Genomic DNA, 22,105 nt, shown 5'->3' with positions numbered 1-22,105 from the left:
TGCGTTTGCCGGGAGTCGAACCGGGTCTATTGCTTGGAAGGCAATTATCCTAACCGTTGGACTACAAACGCTATTTCTTTATGTTAAGTGAAACCTATTTTTAGAATCATTATGAGGATAGACAAGAAGAAAGGCCAAAACTTGCATAAATAGTTTCTTCATATGTTTGTAAAGTAAAAACTTAATTATGTAATTCATATTATGGCTGAAAAGTCTTAAAGGTATTGTGGATTGTTAATCATCTATCGTAGTATGTTGATATACTTAGAAGATTAATTATAAGTCGGTCTAAATAGTCGAGTTAAACCAACTATTCTAAAGCTCATACGTAATGTCTCTCTAAAATCATGATGATTTAATTACTTTCCTTACTCGATTGGTTTTGGTTGTTATATTATAAGCGTGTTTCGCTATATATAGTTTACTTGCTTGAACTTTGAGAAGGAAATAATTATTGTGATGATTAGCTTCATGTTTATCCAAAAGCTATGAATTTGTATATGTTCATATTTCTTGAAGTGGGCATGATAGATCTTTCACTAGTTGTAAGTGGTTCTCGCTTTGTGACATTATGTGGAATCCATGAAGAAAAAAAAAACAAAATTCAGATTCTTTTTCATTCTCATGTTGCTTCTTTTCCGTCATTTAACATTTCATTCTATGTGATAATTAAAATAGACAACTATGTTAACAAGTAAAACAAGCTATTATTGTTTTACAATATTGTCAAATATATAATAATAATAATAATAATAATAATAATAATAATAATAGTAGTAGTAGTAATAATAATAATAATAATAATTATTATTATTATTATTATTATTATTATTATTATTATTATTATTATTATTATTTTGTGAAACTGTGAAAGTGACTTGGAATGTTTGTATAGTCTGATTATTATTATTATTATTATTATTATTATTATTATTATTATTATTATTATTATTATTATTATTATTATTATGTGAAACTGTGAAAGTGACTTGGAATGTTTGTATAGTCGGTCTAGACGATTTATATGACCCATTTCTTAACTGTCCGATTTAATATTTATCCTGTGAATTTCATTTTCTTTACATATATGTTCCATTGTCAACCATATAAAATCATGTCATATAAAATGGTATGAATCAGAAATTTATGATATGTTTTTTTCCTTCTCAGATCATGAAACTAACGTACTGTGGAATATTAGATTCACAAAACATCATGAAGTGGAGCTTTCAGAATCTGTTCTTCCCTCTATTGTGGAGTGATTGCACTTATTGTTCCATACATAAAGAATAAGAAACTTTGACATTTATTTTTATTTAATTTTAATTATGTTTATAAGTTTTTAGATAAATACTCGATTTGGTAGCGATTTGTAGAATCACTTACAAATTTATGTTCGGTTTATATCATATTCCTGTTTTGTCGAATGTGGTCATGATTTAATAGGATAATATTAGAATAATAATGATCCATTCCATTTTTCATTCCAATAATTCGTAAAAGCCAAAAACCAGCCCTAAAAAGAATCGAACTCAGGACCTTTAAAAGACTAGAATGTTTAAGGGATGAGGAATTCAATACCACGCGCCACCTTGAACTCTTTTCTATGTGTTCACATCTAAAAATTTTATGGGCTTAGTTGAAAATTTTTAAATATATGTAAAAATTTAAAACTAATGAGTTCGCGTGAACCTGGTGGGCTCTATGTGGGGTCCGCCCATGGTTATGACGTATGGGCAAAGCTTGAACAAATGTTTCCTCGCCTATATTTGGTTTTATTTATTTTACTAGTAGGTAACTTTTAAACTTGATTAGTTTAACCAACCACAAAAATGAATGTTTGTTGCATTGTTTTGTCATATGTATGTCCTTTTGTCACGTTTGTTGCAATATCGTGTTCTCAATAATCAAAAAATTATCGTTTTGTTCGGTGGCATCCAACATGTAATTAAACATGGAATTATTCTATTAGCATCATATATTTCCATATGGAATAACATCATGCACAAATAAAAGTAGAATGAAATCTAACAGATGCATTAACATCATGCACAAATAAAATTGTTTTATGTGCGATATACTTATGTGTGTTTTGATTCTCTTGAGGTCATCTCGAATCTCTTTTTATATATAGAAGTTTCTATATTCTTTTTATTTTACGTTTTGCTTTCTTGAATTACTTATATGAACTTAGATACCGTGTATAGGTTAGGCATAACAAAGAAGAATATTCTTCCGATTTCGTGCTACATGTTGTCAATCCATATACAATGGAACAACTGTTTGCTTTTTAAGGACGGTTTGAGAATCAAGTTGATTAATTTTAGGCCCCATTTTGTACATTTAGTTTTTTGTATTGATTCGGTTATGTATTTGGACCGATAGGTTATTTTGTACGTAGTTGGGCCACGGTCCATTGTAAAGAAGCTCATTGGGCATTGGATGTGTTTTACTTCTCATGCATGCTTCCTATAAATAGGAAGCATGCCATGAGAAGTAGGCGTGGAAAATTCAATAGAAAACCTTTTGGCAAAAATTCTAACTCTTTCTCTTCTCATTTCTCGGCTCTCTCTCTCTCTCTCACACTTTTCCTTAACCGAAAATAAACTCAAGATCCGAGACCTCTTGGTTGCTTAGTGTGATTTCCGCTAGCACTAAGTTAGGTTGATCCAAAGACGTTGTTAGATCCACCCGAATAGGGACCTACAATTGGTATCAGAGTTTGGGCTCACTAGTTGAGGGTTTTTGGATCACAACCTTGGGTTTTGATCTTAAAAAGAAGAAAATAAGTGTTCAAGTGTTCTTGACAAGAAAATCTTCAAAAACAAGAAAAATATCAAAAAGATAAAAAGAATCGGCAAACACTTCATAAAATGTCTTAGAAAGTGTTCTTGGTGAAAGTTTAAAGTGTTAAAAGTGGTGTTTACGGGCTTCAAGGTTGTTAGTTTGATAAGTTAAAATTTCGCTTCGCACAAGCATTGTACCAAACCTTGTACTTGTACTGACAAAAGTGGGTGAAACAGATCCCAAGAAAGATTTGCTTTCAGAAAGTTAAAAATCTTTTCGCTTCGCTTGGATCCCTTCGCTTCGCTTAGGATCCCTTCGCTTCGCTTAGGATTCTTTCGCTTCGCTTGAAGCTGTTTCGCTTCGCTTGAAGCTGTTGTGTGTGTTGACTGTTTTGAGGATTAAGCTTTGTTGAAGGCTTGTAACTACTTAGACCATGGCCAGCATTGATTCAGAACTATTGAAGGGTTATTTGCTTTTGGAAAATCAAGTGGGAACACCTCAAAAACCTCCTAAGTTTATGACCTTAGATGATAACTTTATTGATTTTAAATGGAGGTTCATGAATTTTATCTCATTAACTGAAACTGATTTGATGAGATGTTTTGAAGAGGGTCCTCAAGTTCCAGTAACTCGCACTGATGCTGGGGAACAACCTAAGGCACCAGAAAATTATGATCAAGATGATATGGATAAGTTAGCACAAGACAAGAAAGCGTATCTGCTGTTGACAGTCTGTCTTTCAAATGAGATCACAGAGACTCTACGTAAACACAGAAGTGCCAAGGGATTATGGGAAGCTCTTGTTGAGATGGTTGAAGGAAATGCTGAAATTAGAGAAAACAAGAAAGCACTGTTGAAGGAAGAATTCAACATGTTCAACCATCGTCAAGGTGAAGCTGTGCTCGACTTAGTGAAGAGGTTTGAGAAACTCATGGTCAAAGTAAGAGCTGCAGGTGTTAACATTCCCAACACTGAGGTCAATCACAAGTTGATGAACTCTTTGCCTTACAGTTGGAGTGTAAACACAATAATGATCAAGAGAACCACCAATCTGAATGGGATGACAAACAGTGAATTGATATCCACTATCAAATCATTTGAAATGGATAAACAGATGAGAATGAACAATCACATGAATTCTCTGAATCAAGCCAGAGTGAGTACTACATCTTCAAGTGTGCCAACTGCTTTTGTCAGCAAAACCCAACAGAATATGTATCTTGTGACCAATCCTAAGTACTCACCAAGTGTTCCTTCACAATCAACAGCATTCATCTCTACCAGCAACCCATCAACTCCATCCAGTGCAAGTTCGTTTCAAAAGGCAGTTGACAGTGCAGTTGCTCAAGCTCTGAAGGCACATGGAATTTCTGCAACAAAACCTCAAGCAAACAAGCCCTCCAGCTATTGTGAAGCCATTCCCATGCTGAATGACTCAAATGTGACACTTGTGAAAGCTTTTCTGTCTTGTCATGAAGAGCTATTGCAAGGGAATCTGTTACCAGCTCAGTTTGAGATAGGTGATTTGAAAGACATCAATCAAAAGAACCTTGAGAAAATGGACATCAAGTACCAGATGGCCATGGCTGTGCAAAGAGCCACCAACTTCATCAAACCCCACAGGAAAGACAGCTTTAATGATTCTGATCGAAAGCGAATTGGTTTCGACAAGAGCAAGCTTCGATGCTACAATTGTGCAGAAATGGGCCATTTTGCCAGGGAGTGCACAAATCCTCCCAAACCAGTAAACGATATTCATGTGACAGAAGTAACGGATGAAGAGAATGCGAAAGCTGATGGAAAGAGGCCTGAGGAACATAAGCCAAACAACTTAGCTCCAAGAATCGGGAATCGTCCACACCAGGGCAGCTCAAGCTCAAACTCAAGAGCCCTTGTCTCTCAAACAGAGGTCCACACTGGTATGGATTGGGATGAACAGTTTCAAGAACTGCAGAATCCTCTTAATATGGCTGGCATGGTTTTCACTTCAAACAATGAAGCCTCTTCATCCTCTGCTGCTGGTTCAAATGCATCGCACCTTGATGAGGTAAAACGAAATCTTTGCACGGAAGCTTGTGTTAACAAGGTTACATACTATAGATACTTACAAGACGAAGTTTTGAAAGAAAATGCAAAACTTCGTCAGTTGAACACTGAATATGTAAAAGCTGATAAGATCTACATTGAAAAGATCAAAACTCATCACGATGATGTAGCTAATCTTAGACTTGAAATTTTTTTAGAAAAACATAATGTCATTTATTATAAGGACATAATTAATGATTAAAAGAAGAAATTAAGAAATTAAAACTCGAAGTTTCTGATAAGAAAGAAAAGGAAAAACAAGTCGAAAGGTTTGAGGCATCATCTGAAAATTAGATGATCTTATTAGAGCCCAGAGAAGCTCAAAAGTTAAAGCGGGGTTGGGGTACGACTATACCGCCGTACCACCACCATTCAATGACAACTACACCAGCTTGCCCTACTTTAGCTATAATACTTCTCCTGATGAAGAAATGGCATACGGAGTTGGTAGGATACCAAAACCTGTGACATTTGTTCCCGCAGTATCTCAAATTGTTGCTCCAATCCAATCATTTGATAAATCAAACGTTAATGTGTCTTGTGGAGCAAGTGATATAAATAATGGTGATTGTGGGAAGGTTAATCAGGGTTTTAAGCAAAATGGAGGATTAGAACCACGTTTTGAGTCTTGTGTGGGTATAACAAAAAGTATTAATAACCCTGTCTGTAACAAAGTTTGTGAATCCATGTTAGGATGTTTGATGTCGGAATCAAAAACTGTATTTTGTGAAACTACAAGTGAAGACAGTTGTAATGATGTATGTAATGAAAGTGAATATTCTTCGTCTGATTCTGAGTGTGAAACAGTTTTTGATGAAACAAAAGAAGCTAAAGTTGATGTACGAACAAGTTCTAGTTGCACGTCAACTGATCGTGATTTTGAGAACTTGAGAAAACAAGAAACTGTTTTTGAAAATGAAAAACCAAGCACGTCGTGTAAATATGTGCCTTCAAAGAAAACTTCATTTTCACAAAATACTGCTTATAGTAATGGTTCTCAATTTTATGATCAATTTGATAGTACCTATTACTACTCTGGTCAGAAACCTAGGCAATCAAATTACTTTGCATCTAATCATTCAAATGTGTTCTCAGATAGAGGTTATCAATATGTTAACCCTACCACATCACCTTATCCCACATGTTTCAGTGATCAACCTGTCTATGATTGTAACAAAAGAAAATGTTGTTTTGTGTGTGGAAATCCGTCTCATCTTGCGAGACATTGCAAGAACTGGCATAAGCAACAAAGAGACGCTAAATGTAAGTTTGGTCAGACATTTGCTGAGTTAAATTTTAACCTAAGAAAATGTCTTATCAAACTTGTACCTCAGCCAGTAAGACGGATTCAAGAATTAAAAGAACCAACAAACCCGAGAAACCCTTCTGGCTAACACAAAGAGAAAGGAAGCGGTTAGCCAAGGGGTCAGAAGCTGAAAACCCTAAAAACCCCTCTAAACCATTTACCAAAGAAAACAAAGAAGATTTGATAGTTAAACCCAAACCAAAACGAAGGCAATCAAGAAAACCTTTTCAGAACCGAGGAAATCTTAACATAAGTTCCTCGAGTGATTGCACTTCAGATTCAGATTCTCCAAAAGATTACATTTTTAAGAATCATAAAATAAAATTGGGTGATTTTCTGTTTGCTTTTCCCGAGACAAGTTCGTCTCGGGGCCCTTCTACTAACTAGCTGCTCATGTATGTAGGGTCAGCCTGGAAGGCCTGTCAACAGTATTTGGTACTTGGATAGTGGCTGTACTCGACATATGACGGGAGATGTAACACCATGAAAATACCCCATCTAGTTTTGGGCCAAAAATGTCAAGATTAGAAGTTGAAGGGCTAAAAATGCCAAATCTGAAAGAAGAAGGACTAAAATGAAATTTCTAAAACTTATACATCTTCGCGTATCGCGAAGATGCAAAGAAGGACATCTTCGCGTATAGCGAAGATGCTGGCACACATTTCAACGTTATCCAGTGACGTGGTGACACGTGGCAGCCTGGGGTTGACATGCAGAATTGCGGCGCCGACTTAAGCAACTTCTCGTATCGCGAAGATGCTCAGGCAAACATCTTCGCATATCGCGAAGATGCACAAAAGCGGCTATAAATAGGGTAGCCACGAACACAGCCCATTCATCCCATTTTCACACTTGTTTTCACACACATAACCTGGGTAATCATGCCAAGGGTGTTCTAGGGTATCGAGGGCTGTTTTCGTGAAGAACCGGGGTGTCGTTACGCTGTTTAACGTACTGCTGATCTCGTAATCAAGATACAAGCTGAACTGCTGCTGAATTTCTCATCTTTTGTTCTCGCCTAGCCGGATAAGGTAGGATTAGGGTTAAGTAAGCCTGTTATATATAGTTATTAATACCTGGTTATGGTTATAGTCGTTAAACTGTAATTATTTTTCAAGTAATGTTTTATAAAGCAAAGACGTTGCTTCCACGTGAAGTGATGTTATCAAAATTATTATTTTGACGGGCATGTAGTAACTGGAAGGGGGGGAACATAAGTAGACTCTTCTTGCCTGAGGAAAGCAATTCGTACAAATCCCAATCAACCGCGGGACCCGTTTGCTTACCTGGAGAAGTTTGTCAACGTGATATCCTTTATTAGGCCAAAGCGTGCTTTTCCAAACGTCATATGTAAATCCAAAGTATTTTCATAAAACAACTATAACTATACTAAGGTTAGGTCAGACATTAAGTCTGCTGATCAGACCTCGAGTCTGCTGAACTGAATCAGACATTAAGTCTGCTGATCAGACCTCGAGTCTGCTGAACTGAATCAGACATTAATGGTATGTTTGGTTGGAGGTAATGGAATGAAGGGAAAATGGAATGGGAGAAGGAATGGAATGGAGAGTGGAATGAAATGGATCATTCCATTACTTTGTCTTGTTTGGTTAACCTATGTGAATTAAATGAATTATTACTTAATGTTGTTTGGTATCCAAAAAAATTGTATGAATGAAATAGAAATAATAAAAATACTCCTATCCAAAAATATTTTTTAGCAAAAAAAATTATAAAATAAAAAATCAATGGCGACTGTGGTGGGGTTAGCTTTGGTAACGAAAATGGTGGTGGTAGTGGCGGCGGCGGCGGGGTGGTGGTGATAGCATTGGTAGTGATGGTGGTGGTGGTCAGGCAGTGAAAGTGGTGGTGGCGGTGATGGTTAGGCACGGTGGTGACAATGTTTACGGTGGTTACAGTGACAATGGCGGCGGCGGCGGCGGTGAGGGTGGTTGCACTGGTGGTAGGGTGGTGGTGGCGGAGGCGGTGGTGGTGGTGGTGACGGTGGCGGTTAGGTGTTGGTGGTGGCGATGGTAGTGGTAGTTGTTGTTGTTAAGTAGTGGTGATGTTGAGAAAGTAGGGTGTAGAAGGAATGGAATGAAAAAAAAGAAGGGGGTGGGAAGGAATGGTTTTGATGGAATGGGATTCCATGTGTAATGGATGATTCCATTCCATTGAGCAACCAAACACCACTTTTTTCATTCCTATACAATGAATCATTCCATTCCCCCTATCATTCCTACATACCAAACGCTACCTAAGTCTGCTGATCAAACCTCGAGTCTGCTGAACTGAATCAGACATTAAGTCTGCTGATCAGACCTCGAGTCTGCTGAACTGAATCAGACATTAAGTCTGCTGATCAGACCTCGAGTCTGCTGAACTGAACCAGACTTCAAGTCTGCTGATCAGACTTCGAGTCTGCTGAAACTGTAACAGACTTAAAGTCTGCTGAATTATACCAACTAGGTACTTATGCATACCTATTATGAATATAGGTTAATAGCATACTGAAGTCAAGGAGGTTGATATTTACTACTGATATACGAGGTGAACACGTTAACCTTTTACTGTCTGAACTGATTTTACTCTTGTAATAGACAGGTTGTTTATTACAAAGAGTCTGATAAATGTTTGCATGAGATATAATCTCTAAAATCGTCATAATACAAAATAGAAAATAAAAGGCAACTCAGACCGAATACACATGTGTCTGGATCCAAACATAACTGATAATTAAAACCAAGTCAGTCATAACCGGTTCTCCAACAGGGTTATATAGCCTAGGGGAAGGTTGTCTCCGAACAGGGGCTATATACTCGGGGAACCTTTGAATTGTGTGTGTAGGGCAGTGGTACAAATCCCGGGAATGGACAGGCGTTCCTGCTGAGTTTGTGAAACAGAAAACTATGTTTGTATTTACCGACTGTTATAAATGTTTTATCGAGTCAACGTTTCACCAGCATATAGCTGACGTGTTTTTCCCACCTAGCAGGTAACTAGATGACTATAGATGATATACAAGGATGGGAGTTATTAAAAGATCGGTACAGATGGCTCGTTTTTGATAAATATAAATCCTTGTATAATTAATATTATGATTTTGTAAAACTGAAACTCGGGTGTTTAATTCCCGAGTAGTTTTGATGCTGTAAATTAATATTTTCATATTTAAGACTTCTGCTAAAATAAACCCGCTACTCTGATATATTTACAAAACAGGTACCAACTGATGGTCACACTCCTAGGCCCTGGATCGGGGTGTGACCGGAGATGAGTCCCTGTTGTTTGACATTATACCATTCGATGGTGGACATGTCTCCTTCGCTGGTGACATAGGAGGAGAAATCACGAAACAAGGCAAGGTCTCAAATGGGACATTGACCTTCGACGAAGTCAATCTTGTGGAACAACTCAACCACAACTTACTCAGTGTCTCTCAAATCTGCGATAAGAAATTTTCAACTCTTTTCACTGCAAATAAATGTCTTATTCTTAAACCAGGCTTTAAAGTTCCTGAAGAGTGGATTAGGATGCGTACTCCAAGGCACAATGACGCTTATATTCTGGACATGAGAAGCAATTATTCCATGCGGACTGCTTCCTGCTTGATGTCCAAGGCCTCGGAGAACGACTCATCCTTATGGCATCGTCATCTAGGGCATGTCAACTTTAAGAACTTGAATAAGTTGGTTAAAGGTGACCATGTGAGGGGCTTGCCTGTAAAATCTTTTCATTGTGCTGAAAAATGTTTATCTTGCTCTAAATGCAAACAGCACAAACTCCCTCACCGCCCTAAGACTGTCAATTCCATAAACTCCACTCTTCAACTGTTGCATATGGATCTTTTTGGTCCCGTTCAACCAATGGCAATAGGTCAAAATGCCTATTGTCTGGTTATTATTGATGATTACTCGCGTTTCAGTTGCACTTTTCTACTATGACACAAGGATGAGACATCTCAGTTTCTTATCAGATTTATTGTGTTGGTTGAGAATCAGACGGACAAAAGCGTCAAGTGCGTTAGAAGTGACAATGGAACAGAATTCTGCAACAAAGTAATCAACGAATTCTGTCACAACAAGGGGATTCTTTGTCAATTCAGTGCACCCTACACTCCTGAACAAAACGGGGTGGCTGAACGACGAAATCGTACACTGGTTGAAGCCGCAAGAACCATGCTGTCATACTCCAAACTTCCTTTATTCTTCTGGGGGAAGCCATTAATACTGCTTGCTAACTCAGAGTCGTGTGTTGCTGAACAAAAGACTGAATAAGACACCTTATGAAGTCTTTTATGGAAACAAGCCAAGGGTTAATTTCTTCAAGACATTCGGATGTCCTTGCACAGTGCTTTAGTCAAATGTTGCTACAACTTCAAAGTTTGCTGAAAAGGCGGATGAGTGCTATTTTGTTGGTTATTCCGCTGACAAAAGTGCTTATCGTGTCTTCAACAAGAAATCCCGAGTGATTTTGGAGTCCTACAACATTGATTGGCAAGAACTAAACCCTACCGATGCACACAATGATCCTGATTGGAGGTTTAATTATGAAGGCTTGTTCAGGCAGTTTCGAGGAATGTATGTACCACCTTCTGCACCAGTGATGTCTCCTGTTGTTTCTGCACCAACTCCGACAATTGTTGATCAGTCAATTTTTATGCACACCGTTGTGAAAGGTCTGACAGATATTCAGATTGCTGCACCTACACCTGCACTTAATGCTCCACATGTGGCTAATCAACCAGTCCCGGTAGTCAACATGAAAACATCTGCAGTCTCTACTGAAATACCCGCTGTCGAAGACACAGATGGTTCAGACACCGACTCATTTATGTCAGCCGACAATGTGGAAAACCACCAGACCAATCAACCGGCAGATCAACAAACCCACCAAATGGAAACTTCCCCAACTGATGATCCAAGTATAGTTGAATCAGTTCCTACACCTTCCTCTGAAGAAGACATTCATGGATCTGCTGAGGAAGCTATTCAAAAGAATGTGCAAAATGACACCGTTCCTATTGGAACTTCTCGCAGCACTGACTCATCGTCGGTAACTGCAATCGTCGTACCTTTCTACGACAACCTATGTGAAGGCACCATCGCTCAGGAACATTTGGTTGATCAAGAGGAAGATGCAAGCGATCCCCAACCAAATGCTATTGTCGATGTGACCGCAGTCTTTCATCCCATAGAGAGCTTGACCATTGAGCTTGAGGCAACACCAGTTGAGAGTGTCGAACAAATTCCATAGTTACCAATCCATCGCCGACATCTGACTGAGAACATCATTGGAGATCCGTCCGCTGGAATCCAAACATGCAGCACCTCTGGTAACATTAACAGATGTCTTTTTGCTTGTTTTATTTCACAGGTTGAGCCCAAGGATTACAAAGTTGCATTGAAAGAGAACTCTTGGGTTGAAGCAATGCAAGAAGAACTGTTACAGTTCAAGAAGCTAAATGTTTGGAGGCTAGTGAAGAAACCAGATCACAAGAAGCCAATCGAAACAAAATGGGTGTTCCGTAATAAGAAAGACGACAAGGGAGTGATTATAAGAAATAAAGCCCGGTTAGTTGTGCAAGGTTTTTGGCAACGAGAAGAACTTGATTACGATGAGGTTTATGCACCGGTGGCCAGATTGGAAGCAATTTGTATCTTTTTGGCCTATGCCTCGTACATGAATTTCAAAGTATATCAAATGGATGTGAAGACTGCTTTCTTGTACAGGAAAGTAAAAGAAGAAATATTTGTTAGCCAACCACCAGGTTTTGAAGACCCAAATTATCCTGACCACGTTTACCGACTTGACAAAGCACTCTATGGTCTTCACCAAGCTCCTCGTGCTTGGTATGCCACACTGGCTGATCATTTAGTAAAGAATGGATACAAAAGAGGCATTGTTGATCAAACTCTCTTTGTCAAGAAAATGAAGGATGATTTGATTCTCGTCCAAGTGTATGTTGATGACATTATCTTCGGGTCCACGAATGAGACTCTGTGCAAGGAGTTTTCTGAGATTATGCAGAAGCGATTTGAAATGAGTTCCTTAGGGGAGATGACTTTCTTCCTGGGCTTACAAGTTGAGCAAAAGAAGGACGGGACTTTAATTCACCAAAAAAAGTACGTTCATGACATTGTTCAGAAATTTGGTTTCAAGGACTCAACGGCTTTCATGACACCAATCACTACGCGTCATGTTCTCGCTCCTGATCCATCAGGAAAACCAGTCGATCAACACCTTTATAGGTCAATGATTGGTTCCTTAATGTATCTCATTGCAAGCAGACCGGACATCATGTTCCCTGTTTGTCAGTGTGCCAGATATCAGTCTGACCCAAGAGAATCCCACATGACTGCTGTCAAGCGTATCTTCAGATACTTGAAAGGGAGACCTCGTTTGGGTCTTTGATATCCAAAAGATTCTCCTTTGGAACTTCATGCTTACACCGACAGTGATTATGGGGGGTGCAACTTGGACAGAAAATCCACATCTGGTGGATGTCAATTTCTGGGAGATCGGTTGATCTCATGGCAGTGCAAGAAACAAGTCACTGTGTCTACATCCACAGCCGAAGCCGAGTACATCGCCGCATCCAGCTGCTGCTCTCAAGTGATATGGATCCAGCATCAGCTGCTGGATTACGGTTTGAATTTCTATGGATCAACGATCAAATGTGATAATGAGGCGGCCGTTGCTATTGTCAAAAACCAGGCCCAGCACTCAAAGACTAAGCACATTGACATCCGGATACATTTTATTCGTGATTGTTATGATCGCAAGCTTGTCGACATAAAATAGGTCCATACTGATTTTAACTTTGCAGATCTCTTTACAAAAGCTTTCAGTCGTGCCCGATTTTTGTTTCTCGTTGAGTCATTGGGCATGATTTCCTTTCAGTAAACTTTATCGTTTATCTTTTAATTTAAAACTGTAAATATTTTTCAAATATGTCACAATTTTAGAGGGAGAAAATGAGTTAAGTTTAACTCACCAAAAAGATTTTCAGTTCATCTTAAGAAAAGCAAAAAACAAATCATTTGATTTACCAAAAAGATTTTATATTACTTTTAAGAAAAACTAAAAGGAATTGTCCCGTTTAGAGGGAGCTCCTGCTTAGAGGGAGTCGGATAATTAAAATTTTCAAATTTTGAGAAATTGATCCGACCATTGGAAAGTGATAGTACGTTGGTATGTAATGATTCTAGCGCGTTAAAAGAGTAGAACAAAAGACTACAAGATCATTCATAGATGTGTAGGTAGGCTTGACAAACAAAAAAGAGTCAGGTGATATAAACTTAAACTAATGCCGGTACTAGTGGATATACAATTATGAAGCGGTTGCATGATTCCGTGAAGTCATATTCATGAAGGCAAAAATGTAACTATACATGTCATACCCAAGCCTCTCTTTACCTGATCACAGTCGTCTTATGAAAGTCAGTGTCAATTTTAATTTTCATTGAGTCAAGAAAAGAGTCAAGTAAAAAGTCAAGAAAAGCAAGAAAAAGAAAATAAAATAGTCAGAAAACAAAAGAAAAGAAGTCAGCAAAAGAGTCAGTTCTAGGAATTTTAACTTCTACGTTATTTCTTCATTTATTTTGATTCAAGCCTTGGACTTTCTCCTGCGCGATAATATGGTATTATCCGACCTGATTGTTAAGACCCTGAATCTTCTGCTTTGTTTTATTTTCTTTCTTTTGTTCAAGCCTTGGACTTTCTCTGCGCGATAATATGGTATTATCCGACCTGATTGTTATGGCCTGAACTTCTGCCTTATTTTAATCTTTCTAGATCGAGTTAAGTGTACAAAGTTTCAAGTGCACAAAGTCAAAGTGTCAAGTGTGTTAATAAGATTACTGTGATCAACTAAGAAAGGTCTAAGTCAAGTTGAAGTGATAAGTTAACACAAAGTAGGCCTGAGATATGATGGAATCAGTAACATGTCTGATTAAGTGGGGACCACATAATCACCGTGCCTAATTGTACTTTAAACATATCATTTCTGGCATCAAAACACTTGTCAAGTTAAAAAGGAGGACAATATCTACAGTCCATGATGAACTTGTGTCACAATAATTTCAAAATGGTAACGCGATTTAGGGTTTTGCAAATCAATATGATTCCATATCGTGATCATTCTTTGAAAATTAATCAAAGAAAATACTATGTAAATTAATTTAATATTATTGATTTTAGCTTTAAAATGTTTTAAATTTTTAAGTATCTGCATAGTTTAATTTTTAATTTTTATTTACTTTATTTTATCTTATCTTTAATTTTAATTTTAATTCTATTTTTTATTTTATTTTAGTGTCTTCTTTTATTATGTTTTGTTTTGACAAAAGAGATCGATCGTGCACATGTTAACAGTTAAGGACCGACAAAAGAAAAAAACCTTATAAATAATCATGTGCTCGGATTCGGTGGGTAAATGTTTTTCGGGTTTGAAAATGCAAATATTTTTAAAGATCGAGGACTGAGAGTGTATTTTCGGTGAATACTCACGATGTTTTGACCTTATCGCGAGATAGGCTGACCCTATATATATGGGAAACCTAAAATATCTTTCACTATTCACCAAACACTTTTAGGTTTTACTCTCATCTCTCTCAAATCTTCAAACTCTCAAACCCAGATCTTCTTCCATTTTTCAAAGAATCCGGCCCTCATAATCACAACCATGCCATTGAATCCAGAATATCCACCTCCGGTATAGCTTTACAACATCATATATCTTTCATCTTCTCATCTCTAGGTTCCTCAAGATCGAGGTGACGGTTCTTATGAACCGTCGGCTGGATATTTGAACAGATCTTCCTAAATTGGGGTTCATATTATGTTCAGTATCTGATCTTAAAGGCTTTAGATCTCGATTACCATCTTTATTAATTTTTAGGTTTATTGTAAAGCTTGTAGATCTAGGTTCATTCATAGGTTCTATAAGTTCAAATTGACCGTGTAAACAAGGAGGTTTCATGTTCAAATTTTCCAGAACCCTAATTCAGATATGGGCGACTCTAAAGAATAGGAAAAAGGAATTACACAAGGCTGCTAAGGAAATTTTTTTCGCTTAAAAAAGTTTCGCTTCGCTTGAACATGCGAAGCGAAATGATTTCTGTTTCGCTTCGCTTAAACATGCGAAGCGAAATGATTTCTGTTTCGCTTAGCTTGATCATGCGAAGTGAAACAATGTCTCATGCGAAAAACCCATACTTAGCAAAATTTTCAGAGGTCTCAAACAAATTGCTACTGATCTGTTTTTAATCAAATAAACTGTTTGTTCTAGTGGACTGTTTTGAACTTGATCTTTGCACTTTATGAACTAATTAACTTATAAATTGACTAAAATTGACTTATTAACTTATTAAATCTAAAATGTACATAATGATAGTATTAAATCTAATTTATCTAATATGTAAATACTTAATGCCTATGTATATATCTTGTTTGTTTTGTTTTTGTCTTAATGATGATTCTCATGAGCTCTTGGCTTTTAATTTCAGGGTCATAACAACTTCTGTGTTCTCGAGTTGCCTAAGGCAAAGGCTGATAAGGTGTTCACTCCTATGGTCAAGGGGCTCAGGCAATCACCTCTTGCCTATGCTATCACTGCAGATCCAGCCATTTACTACAAGTGGGTCTTAGATTTCTGGGCATTGGCTAGGGTTGCAGATGATTCTCTGTCGTTTACAACAACCGTTGCCAGACAGGAATTGACTATTACCGAAGATGACATTAGAAGGGTGTTAAAGATTGATGACCAGCCCGATTACAAGTATGAGAGAGGAAACAAAAAGAAGCTGGAAGGTTTCGTTGCTTAGATGGGGTATTGAAGAGCTTAAAGAAGAGTCATCTGTCACCATACTAGAGATTTCTCTTCCACATTATCACTCATTGTTTCACAGACATTCGAAGTGGATTTGATAGCATGAGTACAGACTGGGTTCGTATTATGTCCGCATTGACCAACAAGGAGAAATTCAATTACTCAAGACGGATATTTTTGTGCATGCTTGCGAACATCAAGAGCGGGGCTACATGGTTGATGTACCCGAGATTCGTGCAGCTGTTGTTAGATGATATGATTCCATATGTTCAAAGGCCGAGATTCAAGAAGGCAAAGGACAAGAAGTCACACCCCGAGCCAATTCATGTACATGAGATCAAGGTGTCAGTTTTTGGTGTGTTGTTGAGCACCAAGGGCAGAGGTCATCAGTATACGGGATCACGACCTAGGCCCAAGTTTGGTTTATTTGAAGAGACAGAGCCTGCTGGGGAAGAGGCGTCTGGTAAAGGTGACGGTGATGATGAACCCGTAGTTGAAGGTGAACAAGACTCATCAGATGAGCCGGCCGAGGATCGAACAAAGGCCAAGCATGATTTGAAGAGGAAGGCGGCTGAAAAAGGCAAATTGATAGAACTTGAGGAGGAGGAAGAAGACCAGCCGCCCCTGAAGCGTTTGAGGAGACTTGGAGACTCCCAGATGTCAACCAAGTCTCATGTCAAGTCTCCCTCACAAGACAAGCCCTCAGACCAACCAAAAATAACCAAAGAAGCCCTGGCCCAAGCCCTTAAAACCCTAGATGTAACTAAAATACAAATCCCTACCTACAAGCCACCAAAAACCAGAAAGAAAACCAAAGCCAAGAAAACCAAGACCCTACTTCATGACTCACATGAATCCTCACCTAAACCGTCACCAACAGACCAACCAATTTCAACATTCCTACCCAAAATACCTTCCTTACCACACTCACCACCATAACAACAAACCCAACCTGAACCAACTCAAGCCTTAACACCACCTACACAACCAACCTCATCCATATTCACTTCATCAGTCTTTAGCTCCCCAATACAAACAACAAGCCTATGGAGCAAAACCATCCTTACTTCCCCAACCCAAACCGTCACACCATCCACAATAAAACCAACTCCACCCACCACTATAACTCCACCAATCCTTACTTAAGCCATCACCTTACCTTTGCCAACAACCTCACCACCCGCAACAACCACCACCCCACCATCCACCATTATCTCACCCAAACCCATCTCCCGAGGGATGTCTTCGATAACTCCAGTGTACGTTGATCCTATCCTCGATAGGATCATCGCACTGGAGGAATCAAACGCTAAAAGGGCGGAAAGAGAAATAGTGCTCCTCAAGCTCATCAAAGATATGAAGCAAAAGGCTCTTGAGGATGAAAAGGAAAAGGTAGATCTGAAAGAAAGGATCCGGGTGTTGGAAGAACAGAAGGCAGCAAGTGATGAAATTGCTGAAAATCAGAGGTTATTGACAAACACCTTCCACACCCGAATCCAGAATCTACAGGCTTTAATGAACCGTCAGGCCTCTGAAAACGCTAATTTGAGAGCAGATCACGCTAGACTTGGAGACAGACTGGCTACACTTGAAAGAGATTTACCAAGTGCTAGTGCTCTCAAATCAAGCGTCAACAAGAAGATAGAAGATGCTACGAGAAGGTGGGATGTTGAAAAGGAAGCTACAAACTCAAGAGTTGCTAATTTGGAAAATCAACTTGCTTCCTCCACCTCTCTCGATACGCTCAGAGCCGAAATGGAGAGTGTTCAAGGGAAACTAAAGATGCAAGATCGTCTAAATGAGCTTCAAGTCAAGACGAATGAAGAAATGGTGGGAAAGTACCAAGCGGCCTCAAACCTAATGGGTATTCATGAAGATGATTTTCATGGTCTGGAGGATAGGCTTGACGCTGTCTTTGGAACTTGGAGAAGGTAGGGTGAGACTTCTCAAGTTGGTGGTTCACAACCTACCGCAGGTCCCTCTGTGACCGTGCGAGGCGTACAGGCTGTTGTGTCTGAAGAGAGGCGACTGTTGGTCGGTTAGTACAACAAGGCGGCCAATCTAGCGGTGTTGGTGGAGGTTATGATAGTGATGAAGAAGATGATGGTGATGAAGACGATGATGATGATGATGATGAAGAAGAAGATGACGATGACGATGAAGTTCATGACAGCTTTGATGATAATGATGGTGATGGTGGCAACGGTGGTGGTAGAGATGGAGGGGCCGGGGCGGCAGGAGGTGGAGGTGGAGGTGGAGGTGGAGATAACACTCAATCACCTCCACACTCTCAACACGATGCTCAAGACCCTTCTAACCCGGTTCAGCCAGCAAAGTCAGAGAGGATGACTCATTACTTGACAGCTTGTATAAAGATATCATCTCTCCGACTGACAATACAGGTGTGATCGTTGATTTTATTAATGCAAATATGAGCTTTGAGGAATTCATCGAGGGAACGGGAACGGAGAAGGCAGTAAATGAACAAGACGATGACATTAACTACTCGCCAAATCCGGATACTCCATCCGCCAAAGAAGAAGCGAAAGACGCACATTGTCTCAAGCTGTGCGTTTGCCCGCGTGCTCAACCATCCGTATCATGACGACTCGCTGATCGTATATGCAAGGTATGATCAGTGGAATAGCGTTTGGGCCATCAGACGTTACAGCGGGGACCTCATCTATCTCAGTCATCACGAGCTGAAGACTCTACCTGAGCTTGATCTGAACTATCTATAGAAAACTCTAGGTCATGGTGCTACTGGAAGTACGCTGGAAAGTTGGGTCCCGACTTATCTACAACGTCAATCGAGAGTCAACTACAAGGACCTCGAGCCGAATAAGGGTCGCAAGTACAAGAACCCAAAAGAAATAAACCCGGCTACCGGAGAGCCTCGCACGATGTGGAGATACAAGGCTCCAGCAACGAATCCTGTCATTGGCCATCCGCCAAAGAAGAAGCGAAAGACGCACATTGTCTTAAGCTGTGCGTCTGCCCGCGTGCTCAACTATCCGTATCATGACGACTCGCTGATCGTATATGCAAGGTATGATCAGTGGAATAACGTTTGGGCCATCAGACGTTACAGCGGAGACCTCATCTATCTCAGTCATCACGAGCTGAAGACTCTACCTGAGCTTGATCTGAACTATCTACAGAAAGCTCTAGGTCATGGTGCTACTGGAAGTACGCTGGAAAGTTGGGTCCCGACTTATCTACAACGTCAATCGAGAGTCAACTACAAGGACCTCGAGCCGAATAAGGGTCGCAAGTACAAGAACCCAAAAGAAATAAACCCGGCTACCGGAGAGCCTCGCACGATGTGGAGATACAAGGCGCCGAAAGAATGTCACGAGATTTATCATGGCAAGCCCTATCTTCCCAACACTCTCCGAGACTTCATCGATTGGGAGTTCGACAACACAACCGGCGAGGCCGTCATTCATTGCCGTGACATGCACGAGATCAGAATGTTTGACGAGCATGAGCTTATGGGACTGCACATTGAAGATGTCAAGAAGCTCTATAACAAGCCGTTGGGAACCGTCGAGGATTTGGGACGTCAAAATACCGACCGGATAGTGGAAGCCTTCAACAGGTTCGTGCGTAGACTTGTTGAACTTCCACTAACCGAGGACGAATGCTTGGTATACGACACCGACGGGTTCCAATACTAAAGACTAGAGGAAGATTGTTAGGCCCCATTTTGTATATTTAGTCTTTTGTATTGATTTGGTTATGTATTTGGGCCGATAGATCATTTTGTACGTAGTTGGGCCACGGTCCATTGTAAAGAAGCCCATTGGGCATTGGATGTGTTTTACTTCTCATGCATGCTTCCCTATAAATAGGAAGCATGCCATGAGAAGTAAGCGTGGAAAATTCAATAGAAAACCTTTTGACAAAAATTCTAACTCTTTCTCTTCTCATCTCTCGGCTCTCACCTTTCCTTAACCGAAAATAAACTCAAGATCCGGGACCTCTTGGTTGCTTAGTGTGATTTCCGCTAGCACTAAGTTAGGTTGATCCAAAGATGTTGTTAGATCCACCCGAATAGGGACCTACAATTAACCAAATCGATAAATAAAATAGAATCTTGATATCCTTTTTGTGTTGTGTAATGACTAATGGTTGTCATTTTAACTGAAAAATAAAATGGTAATATAGTTATTATTAATTTAAGTGGTGATTTCACAACGATGCAAACCCGACAAGAAAATAATAAACTTTTGGGTTGCTATGTGTTTAACCCTGATCGTGATCAAGTTGTATTGAAATTAAACAAGTCACTAAAACTTGTTGAAAGGGGAAAAATTAAATGTAAAAAGAGACAAAAATGATAAGTGTGAGAATGATTGTGGTCACACAAAAAAAACCATAAAAGTAAAAAAAATCATAAAAAATCATAACTCAAAATATAAAGAAAAAAAGAAAAAAAAACTAAAATATTTCCCCCGTTTTTCGAGTTAAAAAAACCACCAAAAAGACACAATGTCGAAAAAAAACAAAACAGAATGACGAAAATAAACAAAAAACACAACGATAGATAAGATATACAAAATAGATCGCAAATTATAACGCAGTGCCGAGCAAATTATAACACAATGATGAGTAATATAACACTAATATCAAGTACAAAAAACACAATGCCAAGAAAAAATACACAATTAATGACAAAATTAAACAAAAAACACAATGATAAATAAAAAGACAAAATAATCTTTTTTCCTAAATATTGTGTCTTTTTTTTAGAATGAGCAAGACTGTGAAAACATTTTTTTTTACTTTTTTTTTTTGAATTATGATTTTTTTAATTAATTTTTTAGTATTTTTCATAGGAGTTTTTTCTTCTTTTTTTTTGGGTATCATAAAAAACCAACTTACATTTTGATTTTACTCACAAAAGTCCCTTTACTCTTTTTTGCGTATTAAAGTCCCTTTACTTGTTTTTTAACATGCTTGTGAAATAACTTGAAATAGCTTATTTATTGCTCAATGGACAATTATTAATATCTTTAATTTTGAAACAAATTATTTTGAGATAAATTAAATAGATTACAAGACTCAATACAATTTACTTCTTATTTATATTCATCTTCTTCTACACAACCACCGTATCTCCGGTCACCATCTCATCGGCTACCAATTCGCTTTTCATGTCTCCTTCCGTCTCATTTTGCAATGCTTCAACGGCCATCGCCGCTCATGGTCAAAATTAATCTCTATGACTCGGTGCACTCACCGGCTGGAGCAGATCTACTTCTTCGGCTCCATGATTGGCGCGCTGTCGGTTGGTCCAGTAGCCATTTAAGCGACATGCGTCTTCCTCGAAACACAATATGTTTAACTCGTTCTCTAGCGAGATTCCGCCGGAGAACTCGAATCGCTCCTAATATATAATGTCGGAGATCTCGAATCACGTTCATGGTGGCTAACTAATTTACCTGTGTTAACAGACTTAGACGTTTCCGGTAATCATTTGTCTGGTAAAATTCTTATTAAGATTGTGAAATTGATGCGATTGGAGAAGCTAATACTAACTGGTTAAAAGACATTAAAAGTCTGTTTCCAAAAGCAACTCAGTAACCATAGGGTATCGTCTTCTTCACCCTCTCAGCTGTTAGGATTTTCAGGCGTCTCGTGGAAGGAAGAAGGTAGAAACCGCCATGGTCTACAACTACCGTTTCGTTTCCTTATTGTTCCGGGGTTAAATGTTTGGTTAACTCCTTTAATTTATTTTGTTCAAGCACATCCACAAAAATGCCCACGTAATATTCTTCTTTTCTTTTATAAGACACGCAAGTTTAAAGTAAAACCATTTACCGGTGCTTCCGGTTTCAAGTTAATTTTTTAAAGAAACTTCACAAATATGTTTAAAAATATCAAGTGCAAGGACTTTAATATGTAAAAAAGTATGGAGGGACTTTTATGATCAAAATCAAAAGGTAGATTGGTTTTTTATGGTATTATCCCTTTTTTTTCCCACAAATTTTTCTCATCCTTCTCATTTTTGTTCCCCTTTATAGAATAACATAACCCTGTTAAAAGCTAGAATAGTAAAATAAAAAACATTGTAAATTAATTTAAAATGT

General features: G+C 38.6%; 1 non-coding gene across 1 annotated transcript; it reads right to left on the bottom strand.

The window, feature by feature from the left end:
- Positions 1-71, bottom strand: TRNAG-UCC (transfer RNA glycine (anticodon UCC)). The gene has a single exon. It is a non-coding gene; the product is annotated as a tRNA-Gly (tRNA).
- Positions 72-22,105: the final 22,034 nt, after the last annotated feature.

Source organism: Bidens hawaiensis, unplaced genomic scaffold (genome assembly GCF_021521415.1).
Source record: "Bidens hawaiensis isolate Kalapana, Puna unplaced genomic scaffold, B.hawaiensis_p1.1 tig00419463_1, whole genome shotgun sequence".
NCBI lineage: Eukaryota > Viridiplantae > Streptophyta > Magnoliopsida > Asterales > Asteraceae > Bidens > Bidens hawaiensis.
The sequence above is the reverse complement of the archived record's forward strand: the minus strand, read 5'-3'. Positions and strand labels throughout refer to the sequence as shown.